Source organism: Nerophis lumbriciformis, linkage group LG16, assembly GCF_033978685.3.
Source record: "Nerophis lumbriciformis linkage group LG16, RoL_Nlum_v2.1, whole genome shotgun sequence".
Classification (NCBI taxonomy): domain Eukaryota; kingdom Metazoa; phylum Chordata; class Actinopteri; order Syngnathiformes; family Syngnathidae; genus Nerophis; species Nerophis lumbriciformis.
The window spans coordinates 42,451,312-42,475,101 of NC_084563.2; positions in this window are offsets into that span (position 1 = coordinate 42,451,312).

Sequence of the window (23,790 nt, forward strand, 5' to 3'; positions counted from 1 at the left end):
GGATGAATAACCGCTTTATTGAATGCTAGTGGAACAGTGCCAGAGGAAAGTGATACGTTTATAATATTTAGCACTGATGGACCTAATAATACAAAAAGCTCCTTGATAAGTTTCCCAGGAAGCGGGTCAAGTAAACATGTTGTTTGTTTTATCCCACTTACACGCCGTAATAGTTCCTCTAATGTTATTTCATCAAAAAGAGAGAGACTATTTTGTATTGCAGTATCCGTCGTAGATACAGTTGTATCTGTGTTAATAGAACCCAGTTGTAGCTGGGATGCGTTGTCTTTAATCTCCTTTCTAATGAGTTCAATTTTCTTATTAAAGAAATTCATAAAGTCATCTGCTGAGTGGGTGGAGCTATTGGGAGGAGTCCCTTGTTGGGTTAGCGATGCTACTGTACTAAACAAAAATTTAGGGTCGTTTTTGTTGAGGCGGATGAGATTTGAGTAATATTTAGCTTTAGCTAAGGTAAGCATGCGTTTATACGATATTAAACTATCACTCCATGCTTGATGGAAAACCTCAAGCTTGGTCGCGCACCATTTGCGTTCCAACTTTCTACATGATAATTTATGAGCTCTGGTTTCTTCTGTAAACCATGGGGTGCGCCTTTTAGGGGCCCTTTTTTGTTTTAGCGGTGCTATACTATCAATGGTTTTGCGCAGGGCATTGTCAAAGTTGTTAGTTAGGTTATCAATAGAGCCGACATAATTTGGGAATGGTGCCATTACCGAAGGCAGTAGGTCAGCAAGAGTCATCGTTGTGGCGGCATTAATGTTGCGGCTGCTATAGCAGTTATTATTATTATTAGTTTGTTGACAATGAGTCAGAACTTCGAATTTTATAAGGTAATGATCGGACATTACTTTAGTATACGGGAGTACCATAACTTTGGAGGTGGTGACACCCCTGACCAGCACTAGATCTATCGTATTACCGTTGCGATGCGTAGGTTCATTTATTATTTGTGTAAGACCACAGCTATCAATTATAGTCTGGAGCGCCACGCACTGAGGGTCCGATAGGGTATTCATATGGATATTAAAGTCCCCCATTATGATTATATTGTCTGCGTGCGTCACTAGATCAGCAACGAACTCTGAGAATTCATTGATAAAGTCCGAGTGGGGCCCTGGGGGGCGGTAGATAACAGCCTCAAACGATTTGTATTTATTATTTAGGTTAGGGGTAAGGTTAAAGTTTTCATTGTATATTAGTGCGACCCCCCCACCCCTTTTAAGGGGACGGGCAATATGCACATTCGTATAGTTAGGAGGAGATGCCTTATTTAGCGCAAAAAAATTCGTCTGGTTTGAGCCAGGTTTCGCTAAGACCAATGACGTTAAGATTGTTGTCTCTAATGACCTCATTAACTAATAACGTTTTGGGAGACAATGATCTTATGTTTAAAAAGCCCATATTATAAGTATTGGGCTGTTTTGACGAGTTTTTGTTTAAAATATCCGTAGTAGCAATATTAATAATGTTGCGTTTATTATACGTAGTGCACTTTAAATAGTTTCGACCATATCTAGGAATTGATACGACGGGAATTTTCAGATTGTTTGCTTGATGCTGCGATCGACTGAGCGCATCATGATTTGCCACCTCAGTAGAATGCATATCTACCCCGGACACATTCACAACAGAAAACACATTATGTGAGTTGTGTGTTATTCTAAGAAAATTGCTATGCGTACAGGAATTATCCAGCCTGGTGCTGGCTAGTTCTAGCTTAACTGACTCCTCACCCGGACTAGCAGGCTCTGTAATTGCCTGTGACCGGGCTTGCTCTAGTGTAGTTAGTCAAATGTGACTTAAACAGTAGTCTATGTTTTTAGACAGGATGATGGCGCCTTCCTGGTTAGGGTGAAGGCCGTCTCTCATCAGCAAGCCTGGTTTGCCCCAGAAAGAGGGCCAATTATCAATAAACGTTAGCCCCTGTTGTCTACAGAAGCTAGCCAGCCACTTGTTAAGCGAGACTAATCTGCTATACCTCTCATCATTGCCTCTCGCAGGCAGGGGGCCAGAGACAATTACTCGATGCCTGGACATTTTTCTAGCGAGATCACAAGTCCTGGCTATGTTTCTCTTTGTAATCTCTGACTGTCTCATTCTAGTGTCATTGGAGCCAACGTGTACAACTATATTCGCATAACTAGTGGTGCGATTAGCCTGTCGTACGTGTTTACTAGGCCTGTTGCGAGTTAGCTCCCTAAGATTAGCCTCAATGTCAGGTGCTCTGGCCCCAGGGATGCACTTAATTGTGGCTGGTTTGATAAGCTTTATGTTTTGGGTGATGGAGTCCCCTATGACTAAGGTGTGGTGCCCGGTAGACTGGGGTGTAGGACTAGCTAAAGAGCTAAATCTATTATGCGTCTCAACCGGTACACCGTAGCTTGTAGGCCGCTTAGGACTACTACAGGCTGGGCTAGTTAGCTCGCTACAGCTAACGCTAGCAGATGTGTCCGCAACATCTAAAGTTACGAGATTACTCTGCTCTAACTGGCGGACACGGCCCTCTAGCAGAGCCAGCCTCTCCGTGAGTAAGGTGCAAGACGCGCAGGAAGCCATACTCACTGTGTTTTCTGTCACCGAGTGAAGTTCCTGCTGTCTTCCGAGAAGTCCTGGTCACGGTGTGCGGGGAGCCGCTTCCAACGACCGGCGCCGCCTTTCTCCGCGCTAGCTTCGTTAGCTTAGCAGCTAGCTGCTAGCTAGCTGCGGGAGGGGTGGAGAGACAGAGATCGGGTGATTTGCAAGTTAAATAGTACTACTAAATATGTTGAGAAAGTAATAAAGAAAGCTGCAGAACAATTAAAAGCACACAAATAGAACGATACTTAGCTTTTTCGAAACAGCGAGCAGTCAGCGAGCAGTCACGCACGGTGAACCTTCGCATAGAGTTGATCAGGTTGTTGATTGTGGACTGTGGAATGTTGGTCCACTCCTCTTCAATGGCTGTGCCAAGTGGTTGGATATTGGCAGGAACTGGATCACGTTGTCGTATACGCCATCTGAAACCTGCTCAGAGGGTGACATGTCCCGTGAGTATGCTGGCCATGCAAGACCTGGTACATGTTCAGATTCCAGGAATTGTGTACAGATCCTTGCAACATAGGGCCGTGCATTGTCATGCTGCAACTAGAGGTGATGGTCTCGGGTGAATGACACAGGATTTTGTCACAGTATCTCTGTGCATTCAAAATAGACATCAATAAAATGCACTAGCGTCCTTTGTCCATAACATACCCATACCATAACCCCACCCCCACCATGGGCCAATCGATTCACAACATTGACATCATCTCCCACACAACGCCACACATGCTGTCTGCCATCTGCCCTGAACAGTGAAAACCGGGATTCATCCGTCCAGAGAACGCCTCTTCAACGTACCAGACACCATCGAATGTGAGCATTTGCTCACTCAAGTCGTTTACGATGACGAATTGCAGTCGGGTCGAGACCCCGATAAGGACGAAGAGAATGCAGATGAGCTTCCCTAAGATGGTTTCTCACAGGTTGTGCAGAAATTCTTTGGTTGTGCAAACCAACTGTTGCAGCAGCTGTCCGGAGAAATGGTCTTAAACATACGTGGTGGGTAGAGCAGCCGTGCCAGAAACTTGAAGGTCGCCTCTTGTCATCCAAATCACTGCCATTGCCAAATCCTGCCCAAGGACACTTCACCCTTGCCCCCAGTGCTGCTCACACTGTTGAATGAATGATGGGTGGTGGTCGCAGGGGCCGTAGGCGCGAACTGACAGCCACGCTTCTGTCAGTCTACCCCAGGGCAGCTGTGGCTACAAATATAGCTTACCACCACCAGGTGTGAATAAATGATGGGTTCCCACTTCTCTGTGAAGCGCTTTGAGTGTCTAGAAAAGTGCTATATAAATATAATCCATTATTATTACTGTAGAGGTGCACCTGCTGGATGTGGAGGTCCTGGGCTGGTGTGCTTGCATGTAGCTTTTAGTGAGGCCGGTTGGATGTACTGCCAAATTCTCTGAAACGCCTTTAGAAATGGCTTATGGTAGGGAAATGAACATTCAATTCACAGGCAACAGCTCTAGTGGACATTCCTGCAGTCAGCATGCCGACTGCACGCTCCCTCAAAACTTGCGACATCTGTGGCATTGTGCTGTGTGATAAAACTGCACATTTCAGCATGGCCTTTTATCGTGGGCAGCCTCAGCCACACCTGTGCAATAATCATGCTGATTTGATACAGTTTCCCACACCTGTGAGGTGGCATGGATTATCTTGGCAAAGAAGAAATGCTCCCTAACATATATTTAGACAGATTTGTGAACAATGTCTGACAGGAATAATTATTTTTTTAATCATAAAAGTGTTAGATCTTTTGAGTAAAACTCATGAAAAATACAAGCAAAAACAAAATGTATTCAATGTATTTTGCTTATTTTAGGAATTTAAAAAACACATCACAACGTTCAGTTTTTCTCAACTCTATCACTGATTATTACTCACTGCAGACTTTATGAGAGCCAATAAACAAATTAAACATCACTTACTGTGCAATTGCTGCTGTCATTAGGATACCGACTGCTATGATGTTCATATATTCCCATTCAGACTCATAATGGTAGGTGAAATCAAACGTCTTTTCATGTCGACTACGATGGTACATTTTTAGTCTACTTTATACCTGCTTTATCCTTTCCATCCTTACCCTTTCCGTCCTTTGTAACTGAGCTACTGTGTGGAACAATTTCCCTTGTGGATCAATAAAGTCTGTCTAAGTTTAAGTGTAAGTTCTCTAAATTGGCTGTGAAAGTGTACCAACTCGTTGTAACATGTCTTTGTTCGTCTACTATCCATGTGACAGCCATTATTTATGATCTAAATTAAAGTTTAATGAGCAAGGAAACGAGGAATCAGCTAGTCAGTCGATCATGTCAACATTGGCAAGTTCGTGATCACGGCGCCGCTATAGTTTGTGTGCGTTATCAATTAAAAAAACAATATCACTAATAGTTGGTTAATAATCAAGTCAGGGAATGTAAATGGAGTATTGTTGGCGGTTTTTGGATGGTTTTCAATTGGATTTTAAGGGCAGAATAGAGGACCTCCAATTGGCTCCGCGGTAAGCGGACTTTTATTTACGAATTAGAATGCATTTTTGAACCCTTGTGTAATGTTCATATTGTTGTTACTCAGCCAGCGTTTGTGGGTCTGATGGACCCGTGGCATTTTGTGGCTTTTAATGCCTCACAATCAAACACTTTTATGTTAAAATACTGAACAGATGTTTATTGGGATAAGGTAAACATCTGTTCAGTATTTTAACATAAAAGTCCATCAGACCCACAAACGCTGGCTGAGTAACAACAATATGAACGTTGCACGGAAAATTTCTCTGCCAGTTTCTGCATCCCACAGGGATTCTTCTTTTGTGTTTCTGCACCTGCGGTTCCCACGCAAAGTTGCAACATTGTTTGTCAACACTGTCTGCTCTCATTTTCTCGCACATTTGACCCTCTGATGTTCTGTGTACCTACACTAGGTCCTCCTCCTGTCTAGACCTGCTGTGTGTGTGTGTGTGTGTGTGTGTGTGTGTGTGTGTGTGTGTGTGTGTGTGTGTGTGTGTGTGTGTGTTTGGTACACAGAACATCAATTTCCACATTTCTATTAGCCCCGGGTCCAGTGGACCTGGACATCTTATGTGTAATAGAAATGTGTAGGGGGGTGTATGGTGTGTGGTCATTAAATATGTATTCTGATATATGTTATTCACAGAAAATGAGCCAAAGTCAGTGAGTCTCAGTTTGAAAAATGTATTAATTGTATCATTTTTCTTTTAATAAAAAAATTTAAACGGGTCCCACAGACCCGAACACCACACAACAAATACAGTACATCTGTTGTCATGTCTTTCATAATGATTCTGAACAATAGGCAAAATTCCCAAAAAAGTGTATTTCCCCTTTAAGAAACCACATACTGTTATTAAAGTACTATGCAAATTAACAAAGGCTGTCAAAGTAAAATGCTAACTCCCTTTTACGCCACAATTTTTTAACATTTTTACCAAAATGAAAAGAACAAGTACATTTAGTAAGCAAAGATAAAGTACTTTATTGATAAAGATTTGTGGAAGGAGATGGGGCCAGGGCGCTTGTAGGAGCAAAAGTCACCGCCGCTGTCCATGGTGCTGAGGACGAGCACCATCGGGTAGGGGCGGGGCATGCGCTGACGGCAAGACACAGCTGGCAGGTGATTAGATTTCACAGATGGTACGTGTTAATCTAATCATCTGTTGTTTTTTAACAGTGAGCGGCCGGGTGCAGGAGAAGGAGGAAGTTTGGAGAGAGACTGGAAAGTTCTGGAGAAAGCGTATCATTTGATGGTTGTCTTGAAAACATTAAATCTGTTGTCAACTCTGTACGCTTGGATACTTTGACGTGCATATCCGTGGAACGCAAGACAGCGACTTCTCCAATATTATTTCCAGCTTTTCCCTGGCCATATAGTTTAACGTGACGGGCCAGATATGGCCCGTCACGTTTGACACGTTTGACACATATGTTGTAAGGCAACATAATTTGACATTTTCAAAAGGGATTTGAATATATTTGCCAGCCACAGTCGTTAAATGAAGCTGACTAATTGTATAACAAAAATAAAAAACAAACGCTCACAAGCATACAAACAAGTCAAAAATAAGTGTCATTTAATAATTGTAATTTGTCTCTCGCAAGTGATTAGGAGCCACCACCTTTCACAATAGATCAATACGCCAGCGGCGGCCAAGAGAGGGAAGCGAAGCATGCCCAAGTCAGCAGGGTAGAATGTCCGGTCTGACAATACCCATAAGTCACATTCAATGTCGGACGTTTAGGTTCAAAGATGCTTCTGCCCACTAGTGGTCTTTGTGTGGGGATATCTAACTTCAGTTAAATCCCACAGGTGCACCTTTTCAGTAAGGATACTGAACTAAGTCTCCTTGCAAGTCAGCTAAACTTAATTGTATTCATGTAGACACATTTGTCATATTAATTTGTGCCGTGAAATGTGCTTATTCTACAATAATTGTCATCTATTTTATAACAAAGGACACATGCAGCCTTATTGAGATATTGTTTTCTACGGAAGGAATTTGTCCATTTTTTTTAGTTTTTCCTTTTAAAACGCTGTATCAAAGACAAGATATCTAATGTTGGAACTGAGAAACGTCTTTTTTTTTTTTGGCAAATAATCATTAACTTAGAATTTAATGGCAGCAACACATTGCAAAACAAAATGGCAAAATGGCATTTTTACCACTGCGTTACATGGGCTTTCCTTTTAACAACACTCAGTAAAAGTTTGGGAACTGAGTAGACCAATTTTTGAAGCTTTTTAGGTGGAATTATTTCCCATTTTTGCTTGATGTACAGCTTAAGTTGTTCAACAGTCCGGGGGTCTCCGTTGTGGTATTTTAGGCTTCATAATGCCCCACACATTTTCAATGGGAGACAGGTCTGGACTACAGGCAGGCCAGTTTAGTACCCGCACTCTTTTACTACGAAACCACGCTGTTGTAACATGTGCAGAATGTGGCTTGGCATTGTCTTGCTGAAATAAGCAGGGGCGTCCATGAAAAAGACGTTGCTTGGATGGCAACATACTGTATGTTGCTCCAAAACCTGTATGCACCTTTCAGCATTAATGGTGCCTTCACAAAATGAGTAGCATAAAACAAGTCTTACTGTGGCAGCGTCGGAGAAACTTGAATATGAAAACAAACTACGGTGAGTTCAAGGACCGCCAAAATTAGTAGGACAAAACGACATTCGCCAAATAGTCTCATCAGTGAAGCATGTTTAAAACAAACAGTGAGATTTCTAACAATTAGGAATGTTAGTGTCATGTTTGTCCTCTTACAGAAATCACATTAAAACTAAATATATTTTTTCCATATTGAAACAAAATATATTTTTTCCATTTCCAAGGAGCAGCATACAAAACGCCTTTCTGTGGCAGCGTCTAAGAAAGTTATACATGTAAACAAACTACAGTGAGTTCAAGGACCGCCAAAATTAAAAGGACAAAGCGGCACTCGCCAAATATGCACATCAGTGAAGCATGTTTTATATAAACAGTGGGATTTCTAACAATTAGGAATGTTACTGTCATGTTTGTCCTCCTACATAAATCATATTAAAACTAAATATATGTTTTCTATTTCCAAGCAGCAGCATAAAACACGTCTTTCTGTGGCAGCGTCGGAGAAAGTTCTACATGTAAACAAACTACGGTGAGTTCAAGGACCGCCAAAATTAGTAGGACAAAGCGGCACTCGCCAAATATGCACATCAGTGAAGCATGTTTTATATAAACAGTGGGATTTCTAACAATTAGGAATGTTACTGTCATGTTTGTCCTCCTACATAAATCATATTAAAACTAAATATATGTTTTCCATTTCCAAGCAGCAGCATAAAACACGTCTTTCTGTGGCAGCGTCGGAGAAAGTTGTACATGTAAGCAAACTACGGTGAGGTCAAGGACCGCCAAAATTAGTAGGACAAAACGGCACTCGCCAAATACTCTCATCAGTGAAGTATGTTTAATATAAACAGTGGGATTTCTAACAATTAGGAATGTTAGTTTCATGTTTGTCCTCTTACAGAAATCATATTAAAACAAAATATATTTTTTCCATATAAAAACAAAATATATTTTTTTCCATTTCCAAGGAGCAGCAAACAACACGTCTTTCTGTGGCAGCGTCGAAGAAAGTTCTACATGTAAACAAACAACGGTGAGTTCAAGGACCGCCAAAATTAGTAGGACAAAACGGCACTCGCCAAATACTCTCATCAGTGAAGCATGTTTAATATAAACAGTGGGATTTCTAACAATTAGGAATGTTTGTGTTATGTTTGTCCTCCAGAAATCATATTAAAACAAAATATATTGTTTCCGTATTAAAGTAAAATATATGTTTTCCATTTCCAAGGAGCAGCAAACAACACGTCTTTCTGTGGCAGCGTCGAAGAAAGTTCTACATGTAAACAAACTACAGTGAGTTCAAGGACCGCCAAAATTAGTAGGACAAAACGGCACTCGCCAAATACTCATCAGTGAAGCATGTTTAATATAAACAGTGGGATTTCTAACAATTACGAATATTTTTGTCATGTCTGTCCTCTTACAGAAATCGTATTAAAACTAAATATATATTTTCCATTTCCAAGCAGCAGCATAAAACACGTCTTTCTGTGGCAGCGTCGGAGAAAGTTCCACATGTAAACAAACTACGGTGAGTTCAAGGACCGCCAAAATTGGTAGGACAAAACGGCACTCGCCAAATAGTCTCATCAGTGAAGCATGTTTAATACAAACAGTGAGATTTCTAACAATTAGGAAGGTTTGTGTCATGTTTGTCCTCTTACAGAAATCATATTAAAACAAAATATATTTGTTCCATATTAAAACAAAATATATTTTTTCCATTTCCAAGGAGCAGCATAAAACACGTCTTTCTGTAGCAGCGTCGGAGAAAGTTCCACATGTAAACAAACTACGGTGAGTTCAAGGACCGCCAAAATTAGTAGGACAAAGTGGCACTCGGCAATTACTCATCAGTGAAGCATGTTTAATAAAATCAGTGGGATTTCTAACAATTAGGAATGTTAGTGTCATGTCTGTCTTCCTACAGAAATCATATTAAAACAAAATAGATTTTTTCCATATTAAAACAAAATATTTTTTTTTCCATTTCCAAGGAGCAGCAAACAACACGTCTTTCTGTGGCAGCATCGGAGAAAGTTGTACATGTAAGCAAACTACGGTGAGTTCAAGGACCGCCGAAATTAGTAGGACAAAACGGCACTCGCCAAATACTCTCATCAGGGAAGCATGTTTAATATAAACAGTGGGATTTCTAACAATTAGGAATGTTTGTGTCCTGTTTGTCCTCCTACATCCATCCATCCATCCATTTTCTACCGCTTATTCCCTTTAGAGGTCGCGGGGGGCGCTGGAACCTATCTCAGCTACAATCGGGCGGAAGGCGGGGTACACCCTGGACAAGTCGCCACCTCATCACAGGGCAAACACAGATAGACAGACAACATTCACACTCACATTCACACACTAGGGCCGATTTAGTGTTGCCCATCAACCTATCCCCAGGTGCATGTCTTTGGAAGTGGGAGGAAGCTGGAGTACCCGGAGGGAACCCACGCAGTCACGGGGAGAACATGCAAACTCCACACAGAAAGATCCCGAGCCCGGGATTGAACCCAAGACTACTCAGGACCTTCGTATTGTGAGGCAGATGCACTAACCCCTCTGCCACCGTCACGCCTGTCCTCCTACAGAAACCATATTAAAACAAAATATATTTTTTCCATTTCCAAGGAGCAGCATACAAAACGTCTTTCTGTGGCAGCGTCGGAGAAAGTTGTACATGTAAAAAAACTAAGGTGAGTTCAAGGACCGCCAAAATTATTAGGACAAAACGGAACTCGCCAAATACTCTCATCAGTGAAGCATGTTTAATATAAACAGCGGGATTTCTAACAATTAGGAATGTTTGTGTCATGTTTGTCCTCCAGAAACTATATTAAAACAAAACATATTTTTTCCATATTAAAACAAAACATATTTTTTTCCATATTAAAACAAAATATATTTTTTCCATTTCCAAGGAGCAGCATAAAACACGTTTTTCTGTGGCAGCGTCGGAGAAAGTTGTACATGTAAACAAACAACGGTGAGTTCAAAGACCGCCAAAATTAGTAGGACAAAGCGGCACTCGCCAAATATGCACATCAGTGAAGCATGTTTAATATAAACAGTGGGATTTCTAACAATTAGGAATGTTTGTGTCATGTTTGTCCTCCTACATAAATCATATTAAAACAAAATATATTTTTTCCATATTAAAGCAAAATATATTTTTTCCATATTAAAGCAAAATATATGTTTTCCATTTCCAAGCAGCAGCATAAAACACGTCTTTCTGTGGCAGCGTCGGAGAAAGTTCTACATGTAAACAAACTACGGTGAGTTCAAGGACCGCCAAAATTAGTAGGACAAAGCGGCACTCGCCAAATACGCACATCAGTGAAGCATGTTTAATACAAACAGTGGGATTTCTAACAATTAGGAATGCTATTGTCATGTTTGTCCTCCAGCAACCATGTCAAAACAAAATATATTTCTTCCATATTAAAACAAAATATTGTTTTTTCCATTTCCAAGGAGCAGCATACAACACGTCTTTATGTGGCAGCGTCGGAGAAAGTTGTACATGTAAGCAAACTACGGTGAGTTCAAGGACCGCCGAAATTAGTAGGACAAAACGGCACTCGCCAAATACTCTCATCAGGGAAGCATGTTTAATATAAACAGTGGGATTTCTAACAATTAGGAATGTTTGTGTCCTGTTTGTCCTCCTACATCCATCCATCCATCCATTTTCTACCGCTTATTCCCTTTAGGGGTCGCGGGGGGCGCTGGAACCTATCTCAGCTACAATCGGGCGGAAGGCGGGGTACACCCTGGACAAGTCGCCACCTCATCACAGGGCAAACACAGATAGACAGACAACATTCACACTCACATTCACACACTAGGGCCGATTTAGTGTTGCCCATCAACCTATCCCCAGGTGCATGTCTTTGGAAGTGGGAGGAAGCTGGAGTACCCGGAGGGAACCCACGCAGTCACGGGGAGAACATGCAAACTCCACACAGAAAGATCCCGAGCCCGGGATTGAACCCAAGACTACTCAGGACCTTCGTATTGTGAGGCAGATGCACTAACCCCTCTGCCACCGTCACGCCTGTCCTCCTACAGAAACCATATTAAAACAAAATATATTTTTTCCATTTCCAAGGAGCAGCATACAAAACGTCTTTCTGTGGCAGCGTGGGAGAAAGTTGTACATGTAAAAAAACTAAGGTGAGTTCAAGGACCGCCAAAATTATTAGGACAAAACGGAACTCGCCAAATACTCTCATCAGTGAAGCATGTTTAATATAAACAGTGGGATTTCTAACAATTAGGAATGTTTGTGTCATGTTTGTCCTCCAGAAACTATATTAAAACAAAACATATTTTTTCCATATTAAAACAAAACATATTTTTTTCCATATTAAAACAAAATATATTTTTTCCATTTCCAAGGAGCAGCATAAAACACGTTTTTCTGTGGCAGCGTCGGAGAAAGTTGTACATGTAAACAAACAACGGTGAGTTCAAAGACCGCCAAAATTAGTAGGACAAAGCGGCACTCGCCAAATATGCACATCAGTGAAGCATGTTTTATATAAACAGTGGGATTTCTAACAATTAGGAATGTTTGTGTCATGTTTGTCCTCCTACATAAATCATATTAAAACAAAATATATTTTTTCCATATTAAAGCAAAATATATTTTTTCCATATTAAAGCAAAATATATGTTTTCCATTTCCAAGCAGCAGCATAAAACACGTCTTTCTGTGGCAGCGTCGGAGAAAGTTCTACATGTAAACAAACTACGGTGAGTTCAAGGACCGCCAAAATTAGTAGGACAAAGCGGCACTCGCCAAATACGCACATCAGTGAAGCATGTTTAATACAAACAGTGGGATTTCTAACAATTAGGAATGCTATTGTCATGTTTGTCCTCCAGCAACCATGTCAAAACAAAATATATTTCTTCCATATTAAAACAAAATATTGTTTTTTCCATTTCCAAGGAGCAGCATACAACACGTCTTTATGTGGCAGCGTCGGAGAAAGTTGTACATGTAAGCAAACTACGGTGAGGTCAAGGACCGCCAAAATTAGTAGGACAAAACGGCACTCGCCAAATACTCTCATCAGTGAAGTATGTTTAATATAAACAGTGGGATTTCTAACAATTAGGAATGTTAGTTTCATGTTTGTCCTCTTACAGAAATCATATTAAAACAAAATATATTTTTTCCATATAAAAACAAAATATATTTTTTTCCATTTCCAAGGAGCAGCAAACAACACGTCTTTCTGTGGCAGCGTCGAAGAAAGTTCTACATGTAAACAAACAACGGTGAGTTCAAGGACCGCCAAAATTAGTAGGACAAAACGGCACTCGCCAAATACTCTCATCAGTGAAGCATGTTTAATATAAACAGTGGGATTTCTAACAATTACGAATATTTTTGTCATGTCTGTCCTCTTACAGAAATCGTATTAAAACTAAATATATATTTTCCATTTCCAAGCAGCAGCATAAAACACGTCTTTCTGTGGCAGCGTCGGAGAAAGTTCCACATGTAAACAAACTACGGTGAGTTCAAGGACCGCCAAAATTAGTAGGACAAAACGGCACTCGCCAAATAGTCTCATCAGTGAAGCATGTTTAATACAAACAGTGAGATTTCTAACAATTAGGAAGGTTTGTGTCATGTTTGTCCTCTTACAGAAATCATATTAAAACAAAATATATTTGTTCCATATTAAAACAAAATATATTTTTTCCATTTCCAAGGAGCAGCATAAAACACGTCTTTCTGTAGCAGCGTCGGAGAATGTTCCACATGTAAACAAACTACGGTGAGTTCAAGGACCGCCAAAATTAGTAGGACAAAGCGGCACTCGGCAATTACTCATCAGTGAAGCATGTTTAATAAAATCAGTGGGATTTCTAACAATTAGGAATGTTAGTGTCATGTCTGTCTTCCTACAGAAATCATATTAAAACAAAATAGATTTTTTCCATATTAAAACAAAATATTTTTTTTTCCATTTCCAAGGAGCAGCAAACAACACGTCTTTCTGTGGCAGCATCGGAGAAAGTTGTACATGTAAGCAAACTACGGTGAGTTCAAGGACCGCCGAAATTAGTAGGACAAAACGGCACTCGCCAAATACTCTCATCAGGGAAGCATGTTTAATATAAACAGTGGGATTTCTAACAATTAGGAATGTTTGTGTCCTGTTTGTCCTCCTACATCCATCCATCCATCCATTTTCTACCGCTTATTCCCTTTAGGGGTCGCGGGGGGCGCTGGAACCTATCTCAGCTACAATCGGGCGGAAGGCGGTGTACACCCTGGACAAGTCGCCACCTCATCACAGGGCAAACACAGATAGACAGACAACATTCACACTCACATTCACACACTAGGGCCGATTTAGTGTTGCCCATCAACCTATCCCCAGGTGCATGTCTTTGGAAGTGGGAGGAAGCTGGAGTACCCGGAGGGAACCCACGCAGTCACGGGGAGAACATGCAAACTCCACACAGAAAGATCCCGAGCCCGGGATTGAACCCAAGACTACTCAGGACCTTCGTATTGTGAGGCAGATGCACTAACCCCTCTGCCACCGTCACGCCTGTCCTCCTACAGAAACCATATTAAAACAAAATATATTTTTTCCATTACCAAGGAGCAGCATACAAAACGTCTTTCTCTGGCAGCGTCGGAGAAAGTTGTACATGTAAAAAAACTAAGGTGAGTTCAAGGACCGCCAAAATTATTAGGACAAAACGGAACTCGCCAAATACTCTCATCAGTGAAGCATGTTTAATATAAACAGTGGGATTTCTAACAATTAGGAATGTTTGTGTCATGTTTGTCCTCCAGAAACTATATTAAAACAAAACATATTTTTTCCATATTAAAACAAAACATATTTTTTCCATATTAAAACAAAATATATTTTTTCCATTTCCAAGGAGCAGCATACAACACGTTTTTCTGTGGCAGCGTCGGAGAAAGTTGTACATGTAAACAAACAACGGTGAGTTCAAAGACCGCCAAAATTAGTAGGACAAAGCGGCACTCGCCAAACATGCACATCAGTGAAGCATGTTTTATATAAACAGTGGGATTTCTAACAATTAGGAATGTTTGTGTCATGTATTAAAGCAAAATATATTTTTCCATATTAAAGCAAAATATATTTTTTCCATTTCCAACCAGCAGCATAAAACATGTCTTTCTGTGGCAGCGTTGGAGAAAGTTCTACATGTAAGCAAACTACGGTGAGGTCAAGGACCGCCAAATTTAGTAGGACAAAACGGCACTCGCCAAACACTCTCATCAGTGAAGCATGTTTAATATAAACAGTGGGATTTCTAACAATTAGGAATGTTAGTTTCATGTTTGTCCTCCTACATAAATCATATTAAAACAAAATCAATATTTTTCCGTATTAAAGTAAAATATATGTTTTCCATTTCCAAAGAGCAACATGCAACACGTCTTTCTGTGGCAGCGTCGGAGAAAGTTGCACATGTAAACAAACTACAGTAAGTTCAAGGACCGCCAAAATTAGTAGGACAAAACGGCACTCGCCAAATACTCATCAGTGAAGCATGTTTAATATAAACAGTGGGATTTCTAACATTTAGGAATATTATTGTCATGTTTGTCCTCTTACAGAAATCATATTAAAACAAAATATATTTTTTCCATTTCCAAGCAGCAGCATAAAACACGTCATTCTGTGGCAGCGTCGGAGAAAGTTGTACATGTAAGCAAACTACGGTGAGTTGAAGGACTGCTAAACATAGTAGGACAAAACGCCACTCGCCAAATACTCATCAGCGAAGCATGTTTAATGCAAACAGTGGGATTTCTAACAGTTAGGAATGTTAGTTTCATGTTTGTCCTCCTACATAAATCATATTAAAACAAAATATATATTTTTCCGTATTAAAGTAAAATATATGTTTTCCATTTCCAAAGAGCAACATACAACATGTCTTTCTGTGGCAGTGTCGGAGAAAGTTGCACATGTAAACAAACTACAGTGAGTTCAAGGACCGCCAAAATTAGTAGGACAAAGCGGCACTCGCCAAATATGCACATCAGTGAAGCATGTTTTATATAAACAGTGGGATTTCTAACAATTAGGAATGTTACTGTCATGTTTGTCCTCCTACATAAATCATATTAAAACTAAATATATTTTTTCCATTTCCAAGCAGCAGCATAAAACACGTCTTTATGTGGCAGCGTCCGAGAAAGTTTTACATGTAAACAAACTACGGTGAGTTCAAAGACCGCCAAAATTAGTAGGACAAAACGTTACTCGCTAATTACGCTCATCAGTGAAGCATGTTTAATATAAACAGTGGGATTTCTAACAATTAGGAATATTTTTGTCATGTTTGTCCTCTTACAGAAATCATATTAAAACTAAATATATTTTTTCCATTTCCCAGCAGCAGCATAAAACACGCCTTTCTGTGGCAGCGTCGGAGAAAGTTGTACATGTAAAAAAACTACGGTGAGTTCAAGGACCGCCAAAATGATTAGGACAAAACGTAACTCGCCAAATACTCTCATCAGTGAAGCATGTTTAATATAAACAGTGGGATTTCTAACAATTAGGAATGTTTGTGTCATATTTGTCCTCCTACAGAAACCATATTAAAACAAAATATATTTTTTCCATTTCCAAGGAGCCACATGGCTCCAGACTATAGGCTTTAGAGCCGTGGTTTGTCGACCCCTGTCTTTTACAATCCTTAATAGGTCAGATATTGCTTCTTTTCCACCCTATAAATACATTTTCAGCATTGTAGCATGTTTTCTACTGTAAGAACAATAAGCAATCTGACAAGGAAATGTGCATCACTGGGGAGCATCCACACAAGCCTTTCTCACTGAGATTAAACCATCAGGGTGCGGGTGCTCACGGTGGCAGGCGATGGCACATCATTTAAAAGGTGAGGAAAAAGCGGCAGAAAACCCGCCGACTCGACGCTCGAAGCTGGTCAGTTTAGAGCAGGAGTCAGCATAGTGCCCGGTGTGAGCTTCAACCTATAAACAGTGCTCCATAAATTGTCTGAAATAAATCCGTAGCGCAGCCCGCTGACACATCGGCAGCATGTTTGCCGTGCCTCCAGTGATAATTAGTAAGCCAACAAAACAAGTTGTCAAAACCTCCCAATAGCCAACCCAGAAGTCACCAACCAATATCTCTGTTGCATTTAATTCCAAACAAAAACTGCCGGAAACCCTTTGATGTACCCTTTGATAGGCTACTGATCAGTTTGGATTCCCTCTGGCTTGACACTGTATTTATTTTTTAGTCCCTCGGCTGACAAGCGGCTGGTAGCTAGCTAAGTGTTTCCATACACAGTGTGGAGCCGCTTCGCTCTGGCTCGCGAATGAATTATCTATGATGTTTGATTAGTATTAAAACCAGCCCTCCTGCTGCTGTTTTGCACGCATCAATAGGAATTTTCAAAATGGGGTCCAAAGGACCCCAACAAGTCATAAAAATGGGGTCCCACAGTAAATTTTTGGGCTCCCGCTTTTATGGAACCGTTTTGAAAACAAATGATAAATGTAATAATAATAATAGATTGTATTTGTAAAAAGCACTTTACATCGAGTAAACAACCTCAAAGTGCTACAGTGTATTAAAAAAAATAAATAAATAAATAAATAAATAAATAATACATTTAAAAAAATGAATAAAAAAAAAAATTAAAATAAAAACTAGAACAGCCAAACAGCTAGAACTAGTATGCATATATCTAAAAAAATGATTTTTTAATAAGAAGGGTTTTTAAGCCTTTTTTAAAAGCGTCCACAGTCTGTGGTGCCCTCAGGTGGTCAGGGAGAGCGTTCCACAGACTGGGGGCGGCGGGCGAGAAAGCCCGGTCTCCCATTGTTCGTAACTTTTTCCTCGGAGGTAGCCTGTCCGAAGCGCAGGTGTCGTGTGGAGGATTTGGGGGCAAGTAGTTATTTGAGGTAGAGGGGGGCATTTCCATGGAGGCACTGGTGGGTTAGTAGGGAGACTTTGTATTCAATCCTGAGTGGAACAGGAAGCCAGTGAAATGATTTGAGAATTGATGTGTATGCATTGTGTGCATTATCCTGTTATATCTCACATTCTATATTGTGTTTTGGAAAAAAGGTTGTCATAAACGTTACTTAATTCATTAAAGGCCTACTGAAACCCACTACTACCGACCACGCAGTCTGATAGTTTATATATCAATGATGAAATCTTAACATTGCAACACATGCCAATACGGCCGGGTTAGCTTACTAAAGTGCAATTTAAAATTCTGCGTGAAATATCCTGCAGAAAACGTCTCGGTATGATGACGCCTGCGCGTGACGTCACGGATTGTAGAGGACATTTTGGGACAGCATGGTGGCCAGCTATTAAGTCGTCTGTTTTCATCGCAAAATTCCACAGTATTCTGGACATCTGTGTTGGTGAATCTTTTGCAATTTGTTCAATGAACAATGGAGACAGCAAAGAAGAAAGCTGTAGGTGGGAAGCGGTGTATTGCGGCAGGTGTTGTGCCGGATAACGCACCCCCGCCGTAGAATGCACCCCCTGACTGTTGTGCCGGATAACACAGCCGGTGTTTCATTGTTTACATTCCCGGAAGATGATAGTCAAGCTTTACCATTGGCCTGTGGAGAACTGGGACAACAGAGACTAGGAGGACTTTGAGTTGGATGCGCAGACGCGGGACTGTGAGTACGCATGCAGCTGCGGCTTCCAAACATTTGATCGCTCGCCCGTACGTGCGTGCCGCTATGTGCATGTCACGTACGTAACTTTGGGGACTTTGGGGAAATATATGTGCTGTATGAACTTTGGGGAGGTGAACGGTACTTTGGGCTGTGGGATTGAGTGTGTTGTGCAGGTGTTTGAGTTGTATTGGCGGGTTATATGGACGAGAGGGGGGAGGTGTTTGTTATGCGGGATTAATTTGTGGCATATTAAATATAAGCCTGGTTGTGTTGTGGCTAATAGAGTATATATATGTCTTGTGTTTATTTACTGTTTTAGTCATTCCCAGCTGAATATCAGGTCCCACCCGCCTCTCACAGCATCTTCCCTATCTGAATCGCTCCCACCGCCTTCTAGTCCTTCACTCTCACTTTCCTCATCCACAAATCTTTCATCCTCGCTCAAATTAATGTGGAAATCGTCGCTTTCTCGGTCCGAATCGCTCTCGCTGCTGGTGGCCATGATTGTAAACAATGTGCGGATGTGAGGAGCTCCACAACCTGTGACATCACGCGCATATCGTCTGCTACTTCCGGTATAGGCAAGGCTTTTTTTTAATCAGCGACCAAAAGTTGCGAACTTTATCGTCGATGTTCTCTACTAAATCCTTTCAGCAAAAATATGGCAATATCGCGAAATGATCAAGTATGACACATAGAATGGACCTGCTATCCCCGTTTAAATAAGAAAATCGCATTTCAGTAGGCCTTTAAAAAGTAATACAAAAGAAAACACATGTTTATGCATACGTAAAAGTATTCAGTTATAAATTTTCATTCACTTTCTTCTTTCCTTCATGGATTTAAACTTTACCGATGCCGGAATTTCTTTCAATATTTTTGTTTTGTTTTCAGAATATGTTTGTTAAATTTTTGGCCAAAGTAAGACAAATAAAACAATCTGAAGTTGTCTTTATTTTTTAGTTTTAATGCCATGATTTTAATAGTCCGGGCCGCGTGTGCACAGATTTTCCTCCATGTGGCCCCTGAGCTAAAATTACTTCTACACCCCTAATCTAGTGGTACGCCAAATACCCGTTTTTTTCGGAGTATAAGTCGCACCGGAGTATAAGTCGCACCTGACGAAAATGCATGATAAAGAAGTAAAAAAAAACATATATAAATCGCACTGGAGCCCGGCCAAACTATGAAAAAAACTGCGACTTATAGTCCGAAAAATACGGTAATCACTTGATTAGAATAGAATAGAATACCTTTATTGTCATTGTATTAAAAATACAACAAATTTGGAGCGCAGCTCCAGTAAAATGCTTAACCCTACATAATAACAACAATCAGCACAGACATGTCATTCACCCCGTCAAACATATAAAATGCATGATTACTTATAAATAGTATAATTGTTAGGTAGAGATAAATAACCAATAAAAAAGTGCAGTGCCTTGATTAATGAGTTTTCTAATGATTTTTGAGACTGTTTATGACAACCACTGCTTCTGGAATAAATCTGTTCCGAAATCTGCTCGTTCTTGTTTTGCTTCCCTGAGGGCAAAAGTTCAAAAAGTGAGTTGGCAGTCTTTTGATATACACTATATTGCCAAAAGTATTTGGCCACCTGCCTTGACTCACATATGATCTTGAAGTGCCATCCCATTCCTAACCCATAAGGTTCAATATGATGTCGGTCCACCTTTTGCAGCTATTACAGCTTCAGCTCTTCTGGGAAGGCTGTCCACAAGGTTGCAGAGTTTCTTTATAGGAAGTTTAAACCATTCTTCCAAAAGCGCATTGGTGAGGTCACACACTGGTGTTGGTGGAGAAGGCCTGGCTCTCAGTCTCTGTTCTAATTCATCCCAAAGGTGTACTATCGGGTTCAGGTCAGGACTCTGTGCAGGCCAGTCAAGTTCATCCACACCATACTCTGCCATCCATGTCTTTATGGACCTTGCTTTGTGCACTGGTGCACAGTCATGTTGGAAGAGGAAGGGGGCCCGCTCCAAACTGTTCCCACAAGGTCGGTAGCATGGAATTGTCCAAAATGTTTTAGTATCCCGGAGTTCCTTTCACTGGAACTAAGGGGCCAAGCCCAACTACTGAAAAACAACCCCACATCATAACTCCTCCTCCACCAAATTTCACACTCGGCACAATGCAGTCCGAAATGTATCGTTCTCCTGGCAACCTCCTAACCCAGAATTGTCCATCAGATTTCCAGGTGGAAAAGCGTGATTCATCACTCCAGAGAAGGCGTCTCCACTGCTCTAGAGTCCAGTGGCGACGTGCTTTATTTACACCACTGCACCCGACGCTTTGCATTGGAATTGGTGATGTATGGCTTAGATGCTGGAAGCGACTGGGATGAGAATCAGCACCTCCAAGTCCGAGTCCATGGTTCTCGCCCGGAAAAGGGTGGGGTGCCATCTCCGGGTTGAGGAGGAGATCTTGCCCCAAGTGGAGGAGTTCAAGTACCTCGGAGTCTTGTTCACGAGTGAGGGAAGAGTGGATCGTGAGATCGACAGGCGGATCGGTGCGGCGTCTTCAGTAATGCGGACGCTGTATCGATCCGTTGTGGTGAAGAAGGAGCTGAGCCGGAAGGCAAAGCTCTCAATTTACCGGTCGATCTACGTTCCCATCCTCACCTATGGTCATGAGCTTTGGGTTATGACCGAAAGGACAAGATCACGGGTACAAGCGGCCGAAATGAGTTTCCTCCGCCGGGTGGCGGGGCTCTCCCTTAGAGATAGGGTGAGAAGCTCTGTCATCCGGGAGGAGCTCAAAGTAAAGCCGCTGCTCCTCCACATGGAGAGAGGCCAGATGAGGTGGTTCGGGCATCTGGTCAGGATGCCACCCGAACGCCTCCCTAGGGAGGTGTTTAGGGCACGTCCGACCGGTAGGAGGCCGCGGGGAAGACCCAGGACACGTTGGGAAGACTATGTCTCCCGGCTGGCCTGGGAACGCCTCGGGATCCCACAGGAAGAGCTAGACGAAGTGGCTGGGGAGAGGGAAGTCTGGGCTTCCCTGCTTAGGCTGCTGCCCCCCGCGACCCGACCTCGGATAAGCGGAAGAAGATGGATGGATGGATGGATGGATGGTTTAGATGCAGCTGCGGTCCATGGAAACCCATTCCATGAAGCTCTCTGCGTACTGTACGTGGGCTAATTGGAAGGTCACGTGACGTTTGGAGCTCTGTAGCAACTGAAAGTCGGCGACTTTGTTGCACTATGCGCTTCAGCATCCGCTGACCCCTCTATGTCAGTTTACGTGGCCTGAGTTGCTGTTGTTCCCAAACTCTTCCATTTTCTTATAATAAAGCGAACATTTGACTTTGGAATATTTAGAAGCGAGGAAATTTCACGACTGGATTTGTTGCACAGGTGGCATCCTATGACAGTTCCACGCTGGAAATCACTGAGAGCGGCCCATTCTTTCACATATGTTTGTAGAAACAGTCTCCATGCCTAAGTGCTTGATTTTATATTTAGGACATCTGATTGGTGGCCAAATACTTTTGGCAATATAGTGTATTTGTGGATTTGGCCAGAAGTCAACAATTAGCAACTTCCTCTAAAAAAAGGCGGTTGACAACCAATTATTTTTCTGTGCTGTGTTTATGACTCTGTATAGTTTTCCTGTCAAGCTGCTCAACTCCTGGGGAAGCAAACATTAGAACAGTACATGAGCATGCTCTCTATGGTGGAGCGGTGGACAAAGACCAGCAGTTTTTAACAGACATTGCTCTTTTTTTTTTAATTCCTCAGGACATTTAGTTGCTGCCGTGCAGCCCTAAAGTACAGTGTTTTAGTTTTCTACATTCAAATAGTGTTACTGTTCAAACTGTGTGTAATATTACAGTGGCCACAACATATTAAATATACCGTATTTTTCGGACTATAAGTCGCAGTTTTTTTCATAGTTTGGCCGGGCTCCAGTGCAACGTATATATGTTTTTTTCCTTCTTTATTATGCATTTTCGGCAGGTGCGACTTATACTCCGAAAAATACGGTACTTGGTAAATAAAATATCTGCCATGTTTAAATGAACAGCCTGCTATGCTACTGTATTTTAATGTTGGTTATTATGATGGTGCTTGGAGAGCAAAGTGTTTTCTGAGGTTATAAGGGACAAGCGGTAGAAAATGGATAGATGGATGGATGTCATGTACAAACCCTGTTTCCATATGAGTTGGGAAATTGTGTTAGATGTAAATATAAACGTAATACAATGATTTGCAAATCATTTTCAACCCATATTCAATTGAATGCACTAAAAAGACCAGATATTTGATGTTCAAACTCATAAACTTTCTTTTTTTTTTGCAAATAATAATTAACTTAGAATTTAATGGCTGCAACACGAGCCAAAGTAGTTGGGAAAGGGCATGTTCACCACTGTGTTACATGGCCTTTCCTTTTAACAACACTCAGTAAACGTTTGGGAACTGAGGAGACACATTTGTTAAGCTTCTCAGGTGGAATTCTTTCCCATTCTTGCTTGATGTACAGCTTAAGTTGTTCAACAGTCCGGGGTCTCCGTTATTTTCGGCTTCATAATGCGCCACACATTTTCAATGGGAGACAGGTCTGGACTACAGGCAGGCCAGTCTAGTACCCGCACTCTTTTACTATGAAGCCACGTTGATGTAACACGTGGCGTGGCATCTTGCTGAAATAAGCAGGGGCGTCCATTGTAACGTTGCTTGGATGGCAACATATGTTGCTCCAAAACCTGTATGTACCTTTCAGCATTAATGGCGCCTTCACAGATGTGTAAGTTACCCATGTCTTGGGCACTAATACACCCCCATACCATCACAGATGCTGGCTTTTCAACTATGCGTCTATAACAATCAGGATGGTTCTTTTCCTCTTTGGTCCGGAGGACACGACATCCACAGTTTCCAAAAACAGTTTGAAATGTGGACTCGTCAGACCACAGAACACTTTTCCACTTTGTATCAGTCCATCTGAGATGAGCTCAGGCCCAGCGAAGCCGACGGCGTTTCTGGGTGTTGTTGATAAACGGTTTTCGCCTTGCATAGGAGAGTTTTAACTTGCACTTACAGATGTAGCGACCAACTGTAGTTACTGACAGTAGGTTTCTGAAGTGTTCCTGAGCCCATGTGGTGATATCCTTTACACACTGATGCCGCTTGTTCATGCAGTACAGCCTGAGGGATCGAAGGTCACGGGCGTAGCTGCTTACGTGCAGTGATTTCTCCAGATTCTCTGAACCCTTTGATGATATTATGGACCGTAGATGGTGAAATCCCTAAATTCCTTGCAATAGCTGGTTGAGAAAGTTTTTTCTTTAACTGTTCAACAATTTGCTCACACATTTGTTGACAAAC